The sequence below is a fragment of the Falco naumanni genome, chromosome Z (genome assembly GCF_017639655.2).
Source record: "Falco naumanni isolate bFalNau1 chromosome Z, bFalNau1.pat, whole genome shotgun sequence".
Lineage (NCBI taxonomy): Eukaryota > Metazoa > Chordata > Aves > Falconiformes > Falconidae > Falco > Falco naumanni.
In genome coordinates this window covers 75,429,416-75,443,540 of record NC_054080.1, presented here as the reverse complement: position 1 = coordinate 75,443,540, position 14,125 = coordinate 75,429,416, and the positions used below count along the sequence as shown (strand labels likewise).

General features: G+C 57.1%; 1 protein-coding gene across 6 annotated transcripts in view; it reads right to left on the bottom strand.

Moving 5' to 3' along the window:
* The window catches only part of FAM214B (family with sequence similarity 214 member B), a 42,063-nt gene that overhangs the window by 8,285 nt on the left and 19,653 nt on the right, over nucleotides 1-14,125 (bottom strand). For 4 of the 6 annotated variants that reach the window (XM_040580510.1, XM_040580516.1, XM_040580511.1 and 1 more), the window contains one exon: nucleotides 1,287-1,488. The exons of 1 other annotated variant lie outside the window; for it this stretch is intronic. The gene's annotated coding sequence lies outside the window, so the exon portion shown is untranslated. Of the gene's footprint in view, nucleotides 1-1,286; nucleotides 1,489-2,084; nucleotides 3,891-14,125 lie in introns of those variants that run through there. One more of the 6 variants, XM_040580512.1, reaches the window with a different exon arrangement.

Here is a 14,125-nt window from a genome sequence, read left to right as displayed (position 1 = left end):
GATCTGTCCCAGCCACATGCACTGAACGAGGCAGGGCTGGTGCCCTGTGCTGCCAGCCTCATGGCAGGGACAGGACCCTGACCCATCACAGCTATCTCTGCCAGCTTGGACCATGGACCTCCACCACCTCAGTTAGCACCTGGGTGGTACCAGAGGCTGCAGAGCCCACCATGGGCTCCTGTACCATCTGCCCTGAGGGCCTGACCACGTCTATGCTGCATGGCACCTCACTTAGGTTTTTTCAGCCCAGTTTGAGAGCTGTGGGAATCCTGACCTTGAATTTTTCTGGCATGGCATGACAAATACTGAAATGGCTGCAAGAGCTCAGAAGATGCAGGAGAAGTCACCAGCAAACCAAGAAGCTCCAGAGCCTGACAAATGTGCCCATGCTTGGGCAGCTCTGCCTTTTGCCTGTACCTGCAGCTCTGCATGCTCTTGCACAGAAAAGGCTTAGGGGCAGATGAGCAATAGGGGAATTGGTTCTCCAAGTGGGTCAAGGCTATCCGGACAGAGAGGCTGCATGTGGTATTTTGACGTCACTATGATGAGGACAGGAAAGTGGTAGACTGGGTGGTTGAGCCCAGGGATTTTGTTTAAAAGAAGCAATGAAAGGTATTAACCATGCACCAGGACATGCTGGGCACCAACTAGCTGGAAATCAGCCTTGCAGAAAAGACCCTGGAGGTCCTGGTGGAAACCAAGTTGACCATAAGCCAGCAAATGTGCCCTTGCCACAAAGGATGACAGTGTCCTGGGCTGCATTAGGCACCGTATTGGCAGCAGGTTGAGGGAGGTGATCCTTCCTCTCTGCTCAGCACTGGTGAGGCCACACCTGAGGGCCACGAAGGTAATTAAGGGACCAGAGCATCTCTCTTATGAGAAAAGGCTGGAAAGCTGGAACTGTTCAGTATGGAGAAAAGAAGGCTCAGGGGGATCTTAACAATGTACATAAATACCAGAAGGGAGGGTGCCAAGAAGATGGAGCCAGGCTCTTTCCAGTGGTGTCTAGTGACAGGACAAGAGGCAATGGGCACAAACAGGAGGTTCTGTCTGAACATCAGGAAACTTTTTTTTTTTACCGTGAGAGTGACTGAGCACTGGAACAGGTTACCTAAAGAGGTTGTCTCTGTCCTTGGGGATATTCAAAAGCTGTCTGGACATGGTCCTGGGCAATGGCTCTGGGTGGCCCTGCTTGAGCAGGGGGTTGGACGCAGATGACCTCCAACCTCAACCTCTCTGCATAATCTACCACAACGCAGCCTGTCCTGGCTGCCCTCTGCACTCACCCCTCTGCAGCAGAACTCCACTTTGCTCCGGATTAACTTCCCTGTCCCTCAGCAGGCGGTCGTTGGCACAGGTAGCTGAAGACACCTGCCAGCCAGGCACCCCCCAGAAGCGACGTGGCTGCCGTGGAATGGCTCCGACCATCACGGTGTGCCCCCGAACCTCTGCACCGTCCTCTACAGCTCTTCGGTTTCCTCAGTGGCTCTGAGGGGAAGGAAAGTAGTAGAGGCAGGGCTGGAGTGATTCAGATGCTTTCTAGAAGAAGGACAGGAGGGTACTGCCTGTGTGGGGTCACGCAGGCAGAGCAGACAGCATTGAGGCTCCGCCTCTCCCAACCTCCCAAACCCAAAGGGCACATACATCTCAGCCACCTCAGGCAATGCTATCACCTTGATTTCCATTTAAACCACAAACACTTTAAGCTATGCTGTGAACTTTCATACCTGGCTTGTATTTTATAACCTTTTTGCATGCCTTCCTGTATGAAACCCTTGCGTATGAACAGAACCCCATTTCTTTCTGGTGACCATTTCATGCCTTGCTTTCCATGACACTGCAGATCACCAGCAGCCTCCAGTTAGCTGCTGGTCTCATGTCCACCTCCTGTCCCTTTCACCCACAGCACAAGACACTTTCCAGCCCTATGCCAAGGAGAAGAGCTTGCAATTGTTTTCTTCCAATAAGAGATGCCTGGCAGGGAAGACAGAAACCAGGAGCCTGACAGCCCTGAGCCATAATGTCCCCCCTACCAGCTTCCCCCAGCCCAAAGACAGCAGTCCTTTCGTGTGCACAGCACTCACCTGCTCAGATATGTCCTGATGCACAATAGAGATTTACAGATGCAACACAGCTCTTCTGTGGTCACAATCTACCAGCACCACAGCCTCAAAGTCTGGAAGAGGGCAAGGAGGAGCACCAGCTCAGGCAGCAGCTGGTGGTGCGACACCTTCACAGTGGGCAGGAGCCCTTGGGCGCCTACACCCTCAGCCCCCCCTGTGGCAGGGGTAGCCCATGAGCTTTACTGGCCCAGGAACCTCCAGGTGGAGGAGGAAACACTACCCATCACTAGGGACCATGACCTCCCCGTGCAGCCCTCAGCCAAGGGCTCACTACAGCAGCTGTCTGGAAGGAAACCACCATCTGTCCCGCTGGGCATCCCCACCCAGCAGCAAGCACTGCCCTGAAGGCTGGGAACAACAGGGCCAGGCAGATGAACAAAATCCCTGCAGGGATGCGCAGAAGCACTGAACACCCAAGTGCACCCCCTTTCTGGCACCCTGGTTCAGCAAGTTCTGCATCCCATTGTGTTTCAGGTGGGAAGACAGCTTCAGCAGGTCACTCACTGTGCTTGCTGCCTGACCTTGCCTACCACAGGAAACAGGTTGTGCTTTCATCACATTTCCAGTAAGACTTGTAACAAACAGGCAGTCACAGCCAGTCACCAAGACTCAGCCAGCCCAGAAGCCACCGCCAGCAGTGCTGGGAAAGGCCACTGCCAGTGACCAGCCACCAGCCAGAACAGAGACACAATACACCAATGCCCAAGGAGCACTTCCAGCAGGACAAATCAATATCACAGCATAACAAACCTCTGGTCAAGCTCTTTGTAAAGATCAGCTCCGCCTGGTACCCCACATGGGGCCTGTACCAAGGCAGGTAGAAAAGCAAATAAATGTCCACAGCTGTGGGCAGATGCTGAGCTAGCAACACACTGTGCTCTCCCTGCCTGGAAGGTTGCTGCTTCCCTCCTCCATCCCTGGAGGAGATTTGTACCACAACTTGTGTGGCACAGTCAACCACCAGGAAGCAACGTCAGCAACCAGCAGCAAAAGTCAGCATGGTGTGGTGAAAGCCACATCCCTCCTGTGCGTGTCCATGCCAGGACAAATAGGCAGTCTCACCTGCATCCTTTCTTTCTGTTTTCCACGTCCCTCTGCAGTCACAGCCCTTTGCTCCCCAGCAGAAGCTGCCTTTCAGGAGAATGGGTCCATCACAAGAGGCTGACGCTACAAATCCATCCCAGCTGAGACCTCAACACCAGTCACCAGGTGATGCCAGCACTAGCCAGTACTGCACACGCCCAAGTACAAGGGGCTGCACCACGTTTTGCCAGACCGAACACTGTCAGTTGAAGCATCGTGCTAGGAAATGCCAGGATTCCACAGCCCATTGCAAACGCATCTCTTGGCTGTTTGGCTCTGCCTCCCAGGGCAGTTCCTCCCTGTGAGAGCTCAGCCTCTCACAGCTCCCAGCGGGAGCCCACTGCCACCCTGTGCAGCAAGAGACCAACACAGGGACAAGGGACTCCTGCACTCTAAGCAGGGATGGGGAAACAGCAGGGGGTCACCTCTCCCTTCACCTGCCCTTGAGCCAGGCATCTCCAGAGCCCTACTTCTGGCCACCTGGATGGGTCCAGGTCCTCACCAGCTCAGCTGGGCAGCAGAGGTACCATCCCCTGGATGCAGCACATGGAGTGGATTGGGGGCTCCATGTGCCCAGACCGAGGGTTTGGCCCCTCCTAAGCCCAAGTGAAGGTGATTTTGCCAGTGTTTCCGCTTGTGCTGTTGCTCTGACTCCTAAGACAGGACTCGAAGGGCCTTGCTGGTCAGAGGAAGCCCAGCCAGAACTCCTCCTGCTCTGTCCTGCTCCTGCCAAGCTCCCAGTCCCCCCACCTCAATGCTCAGAGGACAGGGGGGGCCCTGTGCTTTTGCCAGCATCTCCCAGCACCTGAGTGCAGAGCTATGCCAGGCACAGCTTTCCTCTCTTCACCCTGCCCATCATGGTCTGGCTTCAACAGCCAAGAACACCCAGCTCCAAAGGACCTGCAGGGAGGGACCGTGTCCCAGGCACTGGGGCAAAGACACTGCACTCCCCAGGAACACTGAGCCACCAGACCCTGATACAGGATGACACAGCCAGGCCTGTAGCAGGTCGGGGACTTGGCTTACCTGCTGGTTTCATTCCTATTAGCACATCCAGGGGCAACCCACGATTAACAAACCATGATCCCAGTCTAGTGGCAACAGAGCAGGGTGGCGGGTGAGGAAGGGTGCCTGGCTGGGCAATGCAGCAGCTGCACCGCATGCCGGGCTGCAGCCTGCAAGAGGAACTGTTGCTGCTTTAACTGCACTGTAGTAGTCAGAAAGAAAGTGGGATAGGTGGGGGGACAGCTCTGCCAGCTGGGGTGGCGGGGGCATCTGTTGCAGGGCAGGATCAGCAGAGCCTTTGGAAAAGGGAGTCTGGCAGGGCTGGCAGTGCAGCGCTGGTGCAAGGGAGAGAGCAAGAGCTGTGCCTGAAGGGGCCACGCTTACCCACTGGGGATCCATGCGGCTCCGCAGAGCAGCACTGCCCCTGGGTCAAGGGGACACACAGCCAGTGCACAAGAGGCTTTGGTCTGGGCATTGCTGCCTAGGGCAGAATGCCATGCTTGGGGCCTGGCAGGGCCAAGATGCATCCTTGCGCCCTTTAAGCCACAAAAAAAACCAGTCCAACCCCAAAGAGGCTTTTGCTGCCTGCCTTCTTCCCTCCTGCTCCCTCTCCTGGGAAGTACTAAAGAGACCTTCACAGCCTCACTGGGGATGAAGCAGGAGCCACACAGCTAGGAAGAAGAGGGGCTGTCATTACAAGAGGGCAAATAATCATCCTTGGTAGGACCAGAGCACAAGGCAAGAGAAGCAGCAACATAAACTGCTGGAAACAGACTGCCTGGAGGATAAATCACAGCTCCACTGGTCCTATATGAACCCAAGGAGAAGGAAGGAAGGAAATCCAACCAGTGCAAGTGCAAGCCTCTGCCAAGGAGCTTCTGGGTTAAGAGCAGAGCTTGAGAAACACCAGCAGGCAGTAAGTTTCCATCACAACCCTGAAGGACAGCAACATTAGCAGCAATGCTGCCATCAGACAAGGGTTTCTCCACAGGGCATATTACCATTAGGAGAGAGAGGCTGGGGATCTCCTCCAGCACCATCCACTGGAGAAGTGGGAATCCTGGAGAGAAGCTGGTTAGAGAGATGCTAGAGGAGAAAATTGTGCCTGCAGGGAAAGACAACCAGCGTGGATGTGGCTCTGGTACTCCCCTACAATTTAGGCTTGGGGGGAAAGGAGCTTACACATGGTGGAAACAAGGGAGAGGGAGGGAGGCAGGGTGCAGAGGGAGGAAACATCCTTGCCCCACTGCAAGGGCAATTGCTGCTCTCGGGGGTCAGGAGGCCTCCTACTGTGCCAGATTTATGCAGCCGCAGAGCCTTGCTATGTGACGGCCCCTGTGCTGGTAACAGGGAGGAAGCCCCAGCCCAGAGGGGAAGGATGGGGCAAGAGGCAGTGCCCACGTTAGGAGCACAAGCTCCTAGGAAACACCAGAGACAGCTTCGACAGAGACAGACCCGACACCCCCCTCTGCCCCCCAGCACCCATGTTCATGAGGTACTGCTGCTGCTGCTGCACTTGTCCCATCCAGTGGGAGGGGGCACTGATGGGATGCAGAAGCCCCTGGGGACAGACCAGCCCTCTCCGCAGGGCACCCCGCCGGGGCTCCAGGCTGCAGCAGGTGCCTGAGGAGCTATGGTCTGCCCAGCAGCGTGTGGTGCCTCCCCAGACCCACACACAGGTGCCACAGGGACTGAGCCCTTCTGCTCAGCCAAGCCAGGATAACACAATGAAACCTCTCCCACGAGCTCAGGGAGCCAGAGCAGAGCTCCCAGCCCAGGGGCTTACCCCTGCTTCTTCTGATGCCCCGTGTCCTGGCGTGGATCGCCTCCACACACACCTTGTCCGGGTGCCTTGTGTGCAGGCAGCGACGCTGACAATAGCCTGCAGCTGGGAAGGGGGGCTTTCAGGGTCTGCAGGCAGATTCTGCTATGCAACGGCCACCTGTGTACAGCTTTCCCCCACGTCCAATCCCCCCCCCCCCGCACCCCACCAGCCTCCCCTCCATGCACGGCTGCCCCTCTCCCCAGGAAAGCGCAGTCAAAGAATGACAAGCAGCTTAAAATCCGGCAGGACAATCAGGCAGCTCTCCAAAGCCAGCAGCACCCCCTGCCCACCCAGCACCAGCAGGCTCAAACCTCAGCGACACAGCCCACGGCCGCCCAGCTCCAGCATTCGACCGGGAGCCCAGGAAACCTGCAGCAGGCAGGGCAGGGAAATCCCATGCAGCAGCCGCTCACGGGGAGGACAGCCCAGGTTGAGGACAGACCTTTGTCTCTGCCTGCCTGTCTCGCTCGCTCGCTGCCGGAGGAAGAAAAGGGGGGCGGTGGGGGACAGCGAGCAAAGATAACACCCCTAGGAGGGATGTCACAGCCACGTTAATCACTTGGAATTCCAGCCAGCACAGACCCGGGCGCCGCAAATATGGGCAGCAAATGGAGATGCTCAAAGCTCTGAAATAATTGGATCCTTTCACAAGAGCCGAGCCCAGAATCCAGCACAGGAATTCAATCCCCGCTGGAAGTCGAGAGATCAAATACAAGGAGAGGCAGGCGCAGCACAAGCAATCCTCAGCCACCGCCGTATCCGGCTCTGCAGCCCCTGGTGCTGCTCTAATCTCAGGTGCCTTCTCAGCGGGAGCAAGGGCGAGGGAGGACCACGGCAGAGAGCCCAAGCCCCCAGTGCAGCCGAGCTGAGGACTGGCCCCTTCCCATCCAACTTACTCCACTTGTGGCAAGGTGCAGAAACGCTGTCAGTGCAAAAGAGGGTTTTGCAGAGGAAACCAGCGGCCTCCAAGCCTTGCTCAGCCGGAGGAACAGCCCACGGAAAGGAGACCCCTGAAGCTGCTAGCTGGCCTCCGCAGCCTTGCGAGGGAGATGCCCGGCCCGGCAGGCTTGCCAGCCCACATCACATTCCCAGTGAGACGCACACACGGCACATGTAGGCTCCTGCTCGGCGCCTCAACGGCAATGAAAAGGCACAGAGGCTTCTGCCAGAAAACAAAGAGGCAGCGGCAGAGCTGGGGGTGGGGAAAACTCTCCGCTGCCCAAGAGGATCCCTGCAGAGGCATCAGGATGCTGCTGGGCTCCACCGCAGCTATGCAGCCCCACAAGCCCCGGTGGCACCCTCTTGCCCGGCACAGGGACTCAGAAGGTGGGCCAGCCCCACTTCCCTCCCTCCCCGAGGCAGCACCGGGTGAGAAGTGCTGGAGGACGCAAGCCAGGCCCAGGACAACAGCTGGCCACAAGTGGAAAATTCCTCCGGGCTGGCTCCACTTCATAAAAAGCTGTGTCTCTTCACCTCGGGGTAGCTGCTGCGCACCACTGCTCCCGGGGGGAAGGCACAGCCGGCTGGGCGCCCGCAAGCCCCGCTGCCAGGGCCGTCCGCGGAGCCCACTGGTGCTGGCCTTGCAGCGGCACGGCAGCCTTGGCAGTCACCCCGGGGTGACAAAGATAGTGCCTGCAGTGAAAGCAAGCCCCTGGCCACCCAGGCACAGGGACGTGTTGGCCAGCTCCCTTTCAGTCCTGACCCTCTCCAGGGGCTGTGGCCTGAGGGACAGAGACCTCAGCCACCAGGTGACCATGCAGACCGGCTGCTTCACTCCAGACCTTGGTGCCAACTGCAACTGATGGAAAATTTTCCACCGTTGAAGATTACAAAGTCACATGCCTGTGCAGCCAGTCACAGGGTGGCCGCGAGAAGGCAAATGGGTCCTGGCAGAGGGGCAGGGATCACTTCTGCTCTGTGCTTGCATGACGCCTGGGGTCTCCAGCCATGACCAGGGCACCAACACAGTGCCAAGTTTCAAGTTCAGGAAGGACGTTTATTCAAGGGAGGCATACCCCAGGTCCAAGCAGGACTAGACCCTCACTGTACTAAGTGATGCACCAATGTTAGCATTAACAGTCCTTTTTACCTGATGTCCCAAGAAGAGGAATGATGCCCTGGGGTTGGCGTCTGCATCAGAAGCCCTGCAAACCCTATCTTGACCCATTTAACTCAACCCCAATGGAAAGGCAGTAGCTTACTGGTAACCCCCATTCCATCAGCTCCCTGTCCCAGGCTATGTGCTATGGGAAGTGTGATCTAACCATGCGGCATGAACAGCCCAGCCCACTCTCCATCACTATGAGCCAGGTACGGAAACATGAGCCTCTGACAGGGAGCTCTGGCAGTGGGGTGATGCTTTGCAAGCCCGGAGAAGACAGCACAGCAACCAACAGGTGACGGGAGCCCTTTTGCTCTGTTGTCTCCTCTCTTCTCCCTCCAGTCACCATCACATACAACCACAGTCATCCACAGCCCCACCTTCCCTCCTTACCAAGCCAGTTCCTTCTGCACCCTGATGCCTTGTAGCCGTCCACACCGCCTGATTGCAGATGCACAATACTTCACCTTCCCCACAACCTTCACATGGCAGCTGGCCTCTGCATCCCCACAAGTGTGCTCCTGTTGGCTGCCACCCCAACCCCATCCTCCACCACCACCACCAGATCCTGCCTTGCATGTCCTCAGTGTCCCCAGCTCTTTACCTGGGCTATGTTGCCTCCCTATTGCTGCAGCTCATACCATAACTCACCCCAGTCTCCCCTCATCCCTGACTGCCACACACCTACAACCCTGTCAGCCCAAGCCTCCTCGCACATACTCCACTGATGAGTCCCTGACAGCCATCTGGGAGGGCCACAGCAATGTCACCTTTCCCTACCACAGGCATCAAAGCTACGCATGGGAAGAGGGAGCGGTGGGGAGGGCAGCAAGGATTGTGCACACTGCATTTACTCCATGGGAACGGCCCGTCTCCACCGCAACTCTTGCGATACACTTCCTCTTACCGCAAGAGCCCTCCAAGGGAGGTGCTCGGGCACAGGCACTCTTGCCTCCAGCTCAGCATTACCAAGCTGCAGCCTGCAGATAAAGCTGCTGCAGCTGTGCGGACATTCAGCATCTTTTCCACTCCCTGTGCTAGACATCTGTGTGGCACAGAGGGAGGAGATACCACACACACACACACACATGGCCGTGCACACCCACCCAACTCACCCTCTTCCAGCAGCGATTTAAGAAAGTCTCAAGTCTAGCACAGGCCAGAGCAGCAACACAGGCTGGGCAGGGATTCAGGCCATAAGGGTGAGTCTTTGTCCACCTTTGATTGTCAAGAGCTGGACACAGCCAGGGCTACTCAGGGAAAGGGGATTTCCACCATGAATTCAATGTCCTGTGCCTTGTCACGGAAAAGTCTCTCTTCTCATGGGACTGAAGATGAGAGAAACATCCTGCTGGCATCAGGAAAAGGGTGTCACAGCTGTCACCTGAACTCTCACGCTGTTGCCTGTAATGGAGGCAAACACACGCGCGCACGACCCCCTTTGAAATGAGGGGACACGAGGGACCAGGATGTCTGACTGCAAGTATATCCATACAGAGGGCAGTGGGAGACACAGCCTAGCTCCTATTTCATCCCCTGAAACTGGCAAGCCTCCGTGTCCACACACTCTGAATCACCTGCAGGGTCCCTCCAACAGCAGGGCCCTCTGCCTGGTGCACCTGCCACCCCCTTCACAAGGACCAGGCTCCTGCAGGGCTGGCAGGGCTCCCAGCAGCACACGTGGCTGGGGAATGCCCTTGGGATGGAAGGGGGAATCCACCTGGCACCTAGATGTTGCACGGAGGCAGAGGAAACCAAGGCTCAGCTGGTGCTTCAGGTCAGGAAGAGGCCAGAGAGGACGTGCCCTCAGGGCCATCTGGCAGGTGCAGCCTGCAGGGACTACATGGCACTGGGGCACTGGCACATCAGCATCTTCCCTTTTCACAGAGGCGACAGTGAACAGGGATTGGCTTGAGACGCAGCTGCATCCCCAGACAGCGCTTGTGCGCAGGCCATGAGCCCCCACGTCAGTCCTTGCAAGACATGAAGGCCCCCACGCAAACTCTGCTGGCTGCCACATACATTGCTGCGCTGATTCTGCAGGAGCACACAAAGCTCAGAGACCTCAGAAACCAGCTTCACTATGTCAGCTGGGTCCAAAAGACCTTCAGCCCGGGTGGCAGCTGTGCCACTGGGGACACCCCGCAAGACCTGACCCTCCTAAGGAGATGGAGCCTATGAGGGACCCACGGGCTCTCCATGGACTGCCAGGAACAAGCTCACTCCCGGCCATGCGGTGAGTTACCCACGCAGCTGGGAATGGACCCCAGGGGCCTCTTGGCTCAGACCACTGGACCCTGCCGCTCTCAGTGCGCACGGGTGTTGTACCAGGGACATCCAAGTAATGCCAGAGTGCCCAGAGCGGTGTTGAGTCATGAGCAGATGGCCAAGGGAGAGCGCACAGGGCTCTGAGCGAGATGGCAGCCCAGCACCAATAAGCCCAAGGGAGAGGCTGAAAGAAGCAACTTGAGCAGGGATCTGGGGACTAACACAGGCTCATGGGAATGTCCTAGACCTTGAAAACCCACATAAAAAGCACCTGGGAGCTGGACATCCTCCCAGCCTCTGCCAGACGAGGAGGCAGATGTAGCTACTACTGCAGGTCAGCTCTGCCCATGCATCATGGCTACACGCAGCCCTGTTTGCTCTGGTTCATTACTCTTGCAGATGGGATGGGGCAAACACTGAACACCCTTTGAATATTTACACACCGGACACGGGCTTCTGCAGCATCAGGCACCAGGGTCGGAGCTCAGAGATACAATAAATAACAGAGTAAAGTTGTTTCTGAAGACAAGGCTGATAAGGCTGCCAGCAGCCAGCCTTGCAGAAGGACAGGATCAGGAAAAAGAGCAGCCATGAGAATAAAAGGCTGGCAAAGAAACAGAAAATACTGGGAGCAAGTAATTCTTTCCAGACAGTCCTTTGGGCTCATCTCAGCCTCCATCTGCTTGGGATGGTCAGGCAGCTGGAGCCTTTAAAAAGGCTACTGGTGACTTCCCCTGCAGTCGCCACTGTCTCTGGGACAGGCACCACAGGGAAGATAAGCCTGGAGCCCTTCCAGCCGGAGGGCTGGGGGCCAGCATCCTCCCCAACGTCCCGACAATGCCAGCACCCCCCTACAGACCATGGCTCTGCACTGCCAGCAGAGCAGGGCGGATGGTTTACACCCCGTGCTTCCCTGCCAACAGGCTTTTTGTGCTCGCGCAGGGAGGGAATAATACAGACCTCTGGAGAGATGCGCTGTCCAGCTAAGATAGGTTGGGGTGAATCAATGAGATGGGAAATGCTTCTAAGGCAGCGCCTCCATCTCCTGGCACCGCTAATACCGTACAGATGAAACGACCAAGCCAGAAAAAGGTGAGGGACAGAACAACGCCCCTAAGCCCTCCGCTGGCCTCCAAGCTGGTCAGTCCAACAGGCTGTAAGATGCTCCATTGCCAAGTGCCCTGAGAACTGCAGAACTGGGGAACAACAGTGGGAAGGGACCTCGGGGGGGTGTGTGTGTGTGTGTGTGTGTCAGTCCAATTCTGCTAACAGCAGGGCCAAGCCTGAGCAGGTTGCTTAGGGTTTGCCCCTGCCAAAGGCTGAAAGTCTCCAAACACAGAGACTGCCTCCCTTCTCTGGGCCCTGCTCCAGAGTCTAACCACCCTTGTGGGGAAATATTTTTCCTAATATCTAATTGGAATTTCCCTTGTGTGCCATTGCCTCTTATCCTGTCCCTGGGCACTTCCCAGGGGAGCCCAGCTCCGGCTCCTCTCCAAACCCACAGCTGCCAGCAGCAGTGAGAACTCCCTTCGCTGCCTTCCCTTTCCCAGGCTACACAGACCCGCTGCCCCCAGCCTCTCTCTGCTGCAGCACACCAGAAGCCCCACGGCAGGGCCAGAGCTCCAGCACATCTGTGGAGGCTGCTGGAGCCTGCTAGTCTCCATCCTGCCCAGCCAAGGGTGCCAACAGGGAGGACAGGAGGTACCTACCTACTGCCAGCACTGAGTAGCAGACACCTGCACACCTTGGGGATATTGAAAAAAAGAGACTTACCTCAACACTGAGACCAGTGGGGCTGGTTTTGTTCAAGTATTTGTTCCTTGCTGTGGCTGGTGGCAATACCAGTGCCTGCTGCAACACACCTAGGTTACCCCGAGCTACAAGTCCCGAGTACCTGCTCTGAGAAGTTTGGCCCTAAATAGAGAAAGCTTTGGCTTCACCACTGTGGCACCGACACCAAGCCTACCTCCATCACGCCCACAAGGGACCAGCCCTCAGGAGCGATGAGCAGGACCATTAGGACTCAAACTCAGCACCGACCAGCTGGGCTAGATGGAAACTCAAACAGCCCAGGGCAGGTCCCTGGATGAGGCAAGCAGCCATTGTGACGCACTCACACACACACAGAGGATCTGCAGCAGCATCCAGACCACAGAAGGGATTTCAGGGCGAATGACCAACCATGGCCCCAGATCTGCAGTGCATCATCCCTCCCAGCTCTTTCCCTGGGCTGCATTCACTTAATTCAGAGCTATCTGTTTATCACACTCTGCCCCATCAGGGATCATTCATTTTTCCATCCTCTCACCACTCTTTCAGAGCAGATGGGAAGGTTACTGGGCAAGATTTGACCACAAGAGACCTGCTCAGCCTGCCCAGAGCTGGCTGGACACCTCACTGTCTGTGTGAGGACAAAGATCCACCCCATACCTGGTCACCACACTGCTCCCTTGCAGTGCCTGTCTTGGATCCCTCCTGGGGAACCTCAGTACAGAGGATGCCCCAGGCCACTCCAGGGCAGCAACATACCCAAGGCTGGAGGAGACGTAGGCAGAGAATGGGTTTGACACGTGGCTGAGCTGGATCCTGGCCCATTCCCAAGCCACAGGCACTGCCTCCACCTGCTAAGCCTTGTGGCTTTCCCAACTTTCCTCCAGCACCCTCACCACATCGCCCAGGGACCCAGCATGGGCTGCCATGCCCTTGGGCTCCCTTAAAGCCCAGCCCTGGGCAAGCACCTGACTCCTGCTTCCCACTGGCTCTCGTTCCCTTGTGATTCACCCTCTCCTCCTGCCTGACTCACCCATTTCTGCCACAGCTGTGTGCACACACACACACACACACACGTGTGTGAGTGTGCAACCTGGCCGCATCTGTCAGGGCAATGCCACAAACTCCGCACGGCAGTGAACTGGGCAGGGAGCCTGGGCAGGCTGTGCCAAAGCCCTCACCTCCCGCAGCAACCAGCGGCAGAAGGGGCAGAGACGATGCCGCTGGCTCAAGTCCGTGGCAGGGAGATGGGGCAGAAAGGCAGGCCAGGAGTGCTGCCATGCACTCCAAGATAAGGAGCGATGCTGGGGGAGGGCTTCCTCCATGCTCCAAAGCTGCCTTCCAGGCAAACACTCGCTTTATCAGCCCTGCAGCAGCCTGACTCCCAGCACTGGCTGTGGGAGGGTTACCCAGCACTGCCGCAGCTCAGACCCCCAGGCAAGCCATCTGCCAACTAAACCTGGGTCTGGGTACAGCCAAATGTGCCCCCTCCCAGCCTGTGCCTCTTCCCAGTTTGGCTGTCCAGGGTGGAGAGGCTCCTGGGATCCAGAAAGGGATTTCTTCTAAGCACAGCTACAGTCACTTGGCATCAGCTAGTGCCACTGCCCATGCAAGGCCCACAGGCTTGGTCAGTTCCTGAATCTGGACAGTACGAGTCACGCACATTATGCTATATATACATGCTCTCTGCAGGCTGCTTCTCCAGCTGGCAATTCCCCTAATGCCCTGGCAGGGCTGAAGCTCAAATGAGCTTTGCCCCACATCCCTTCCTTCATCTTTCCCCCAGCATCACTCATCCTGGAGGCTCTCCAGCTAACCTCAGCCCCCTTCTTGAAGGGGACCAGAGCAGACGGAGGCGATAAGTGGAAGACCGCACACCGCAGCTGCGCTGAGCCCAGCGAGAGCTGCGGCACACACCTCCCAGCCGGCAAGCGGCTCTGTGTACCAAAG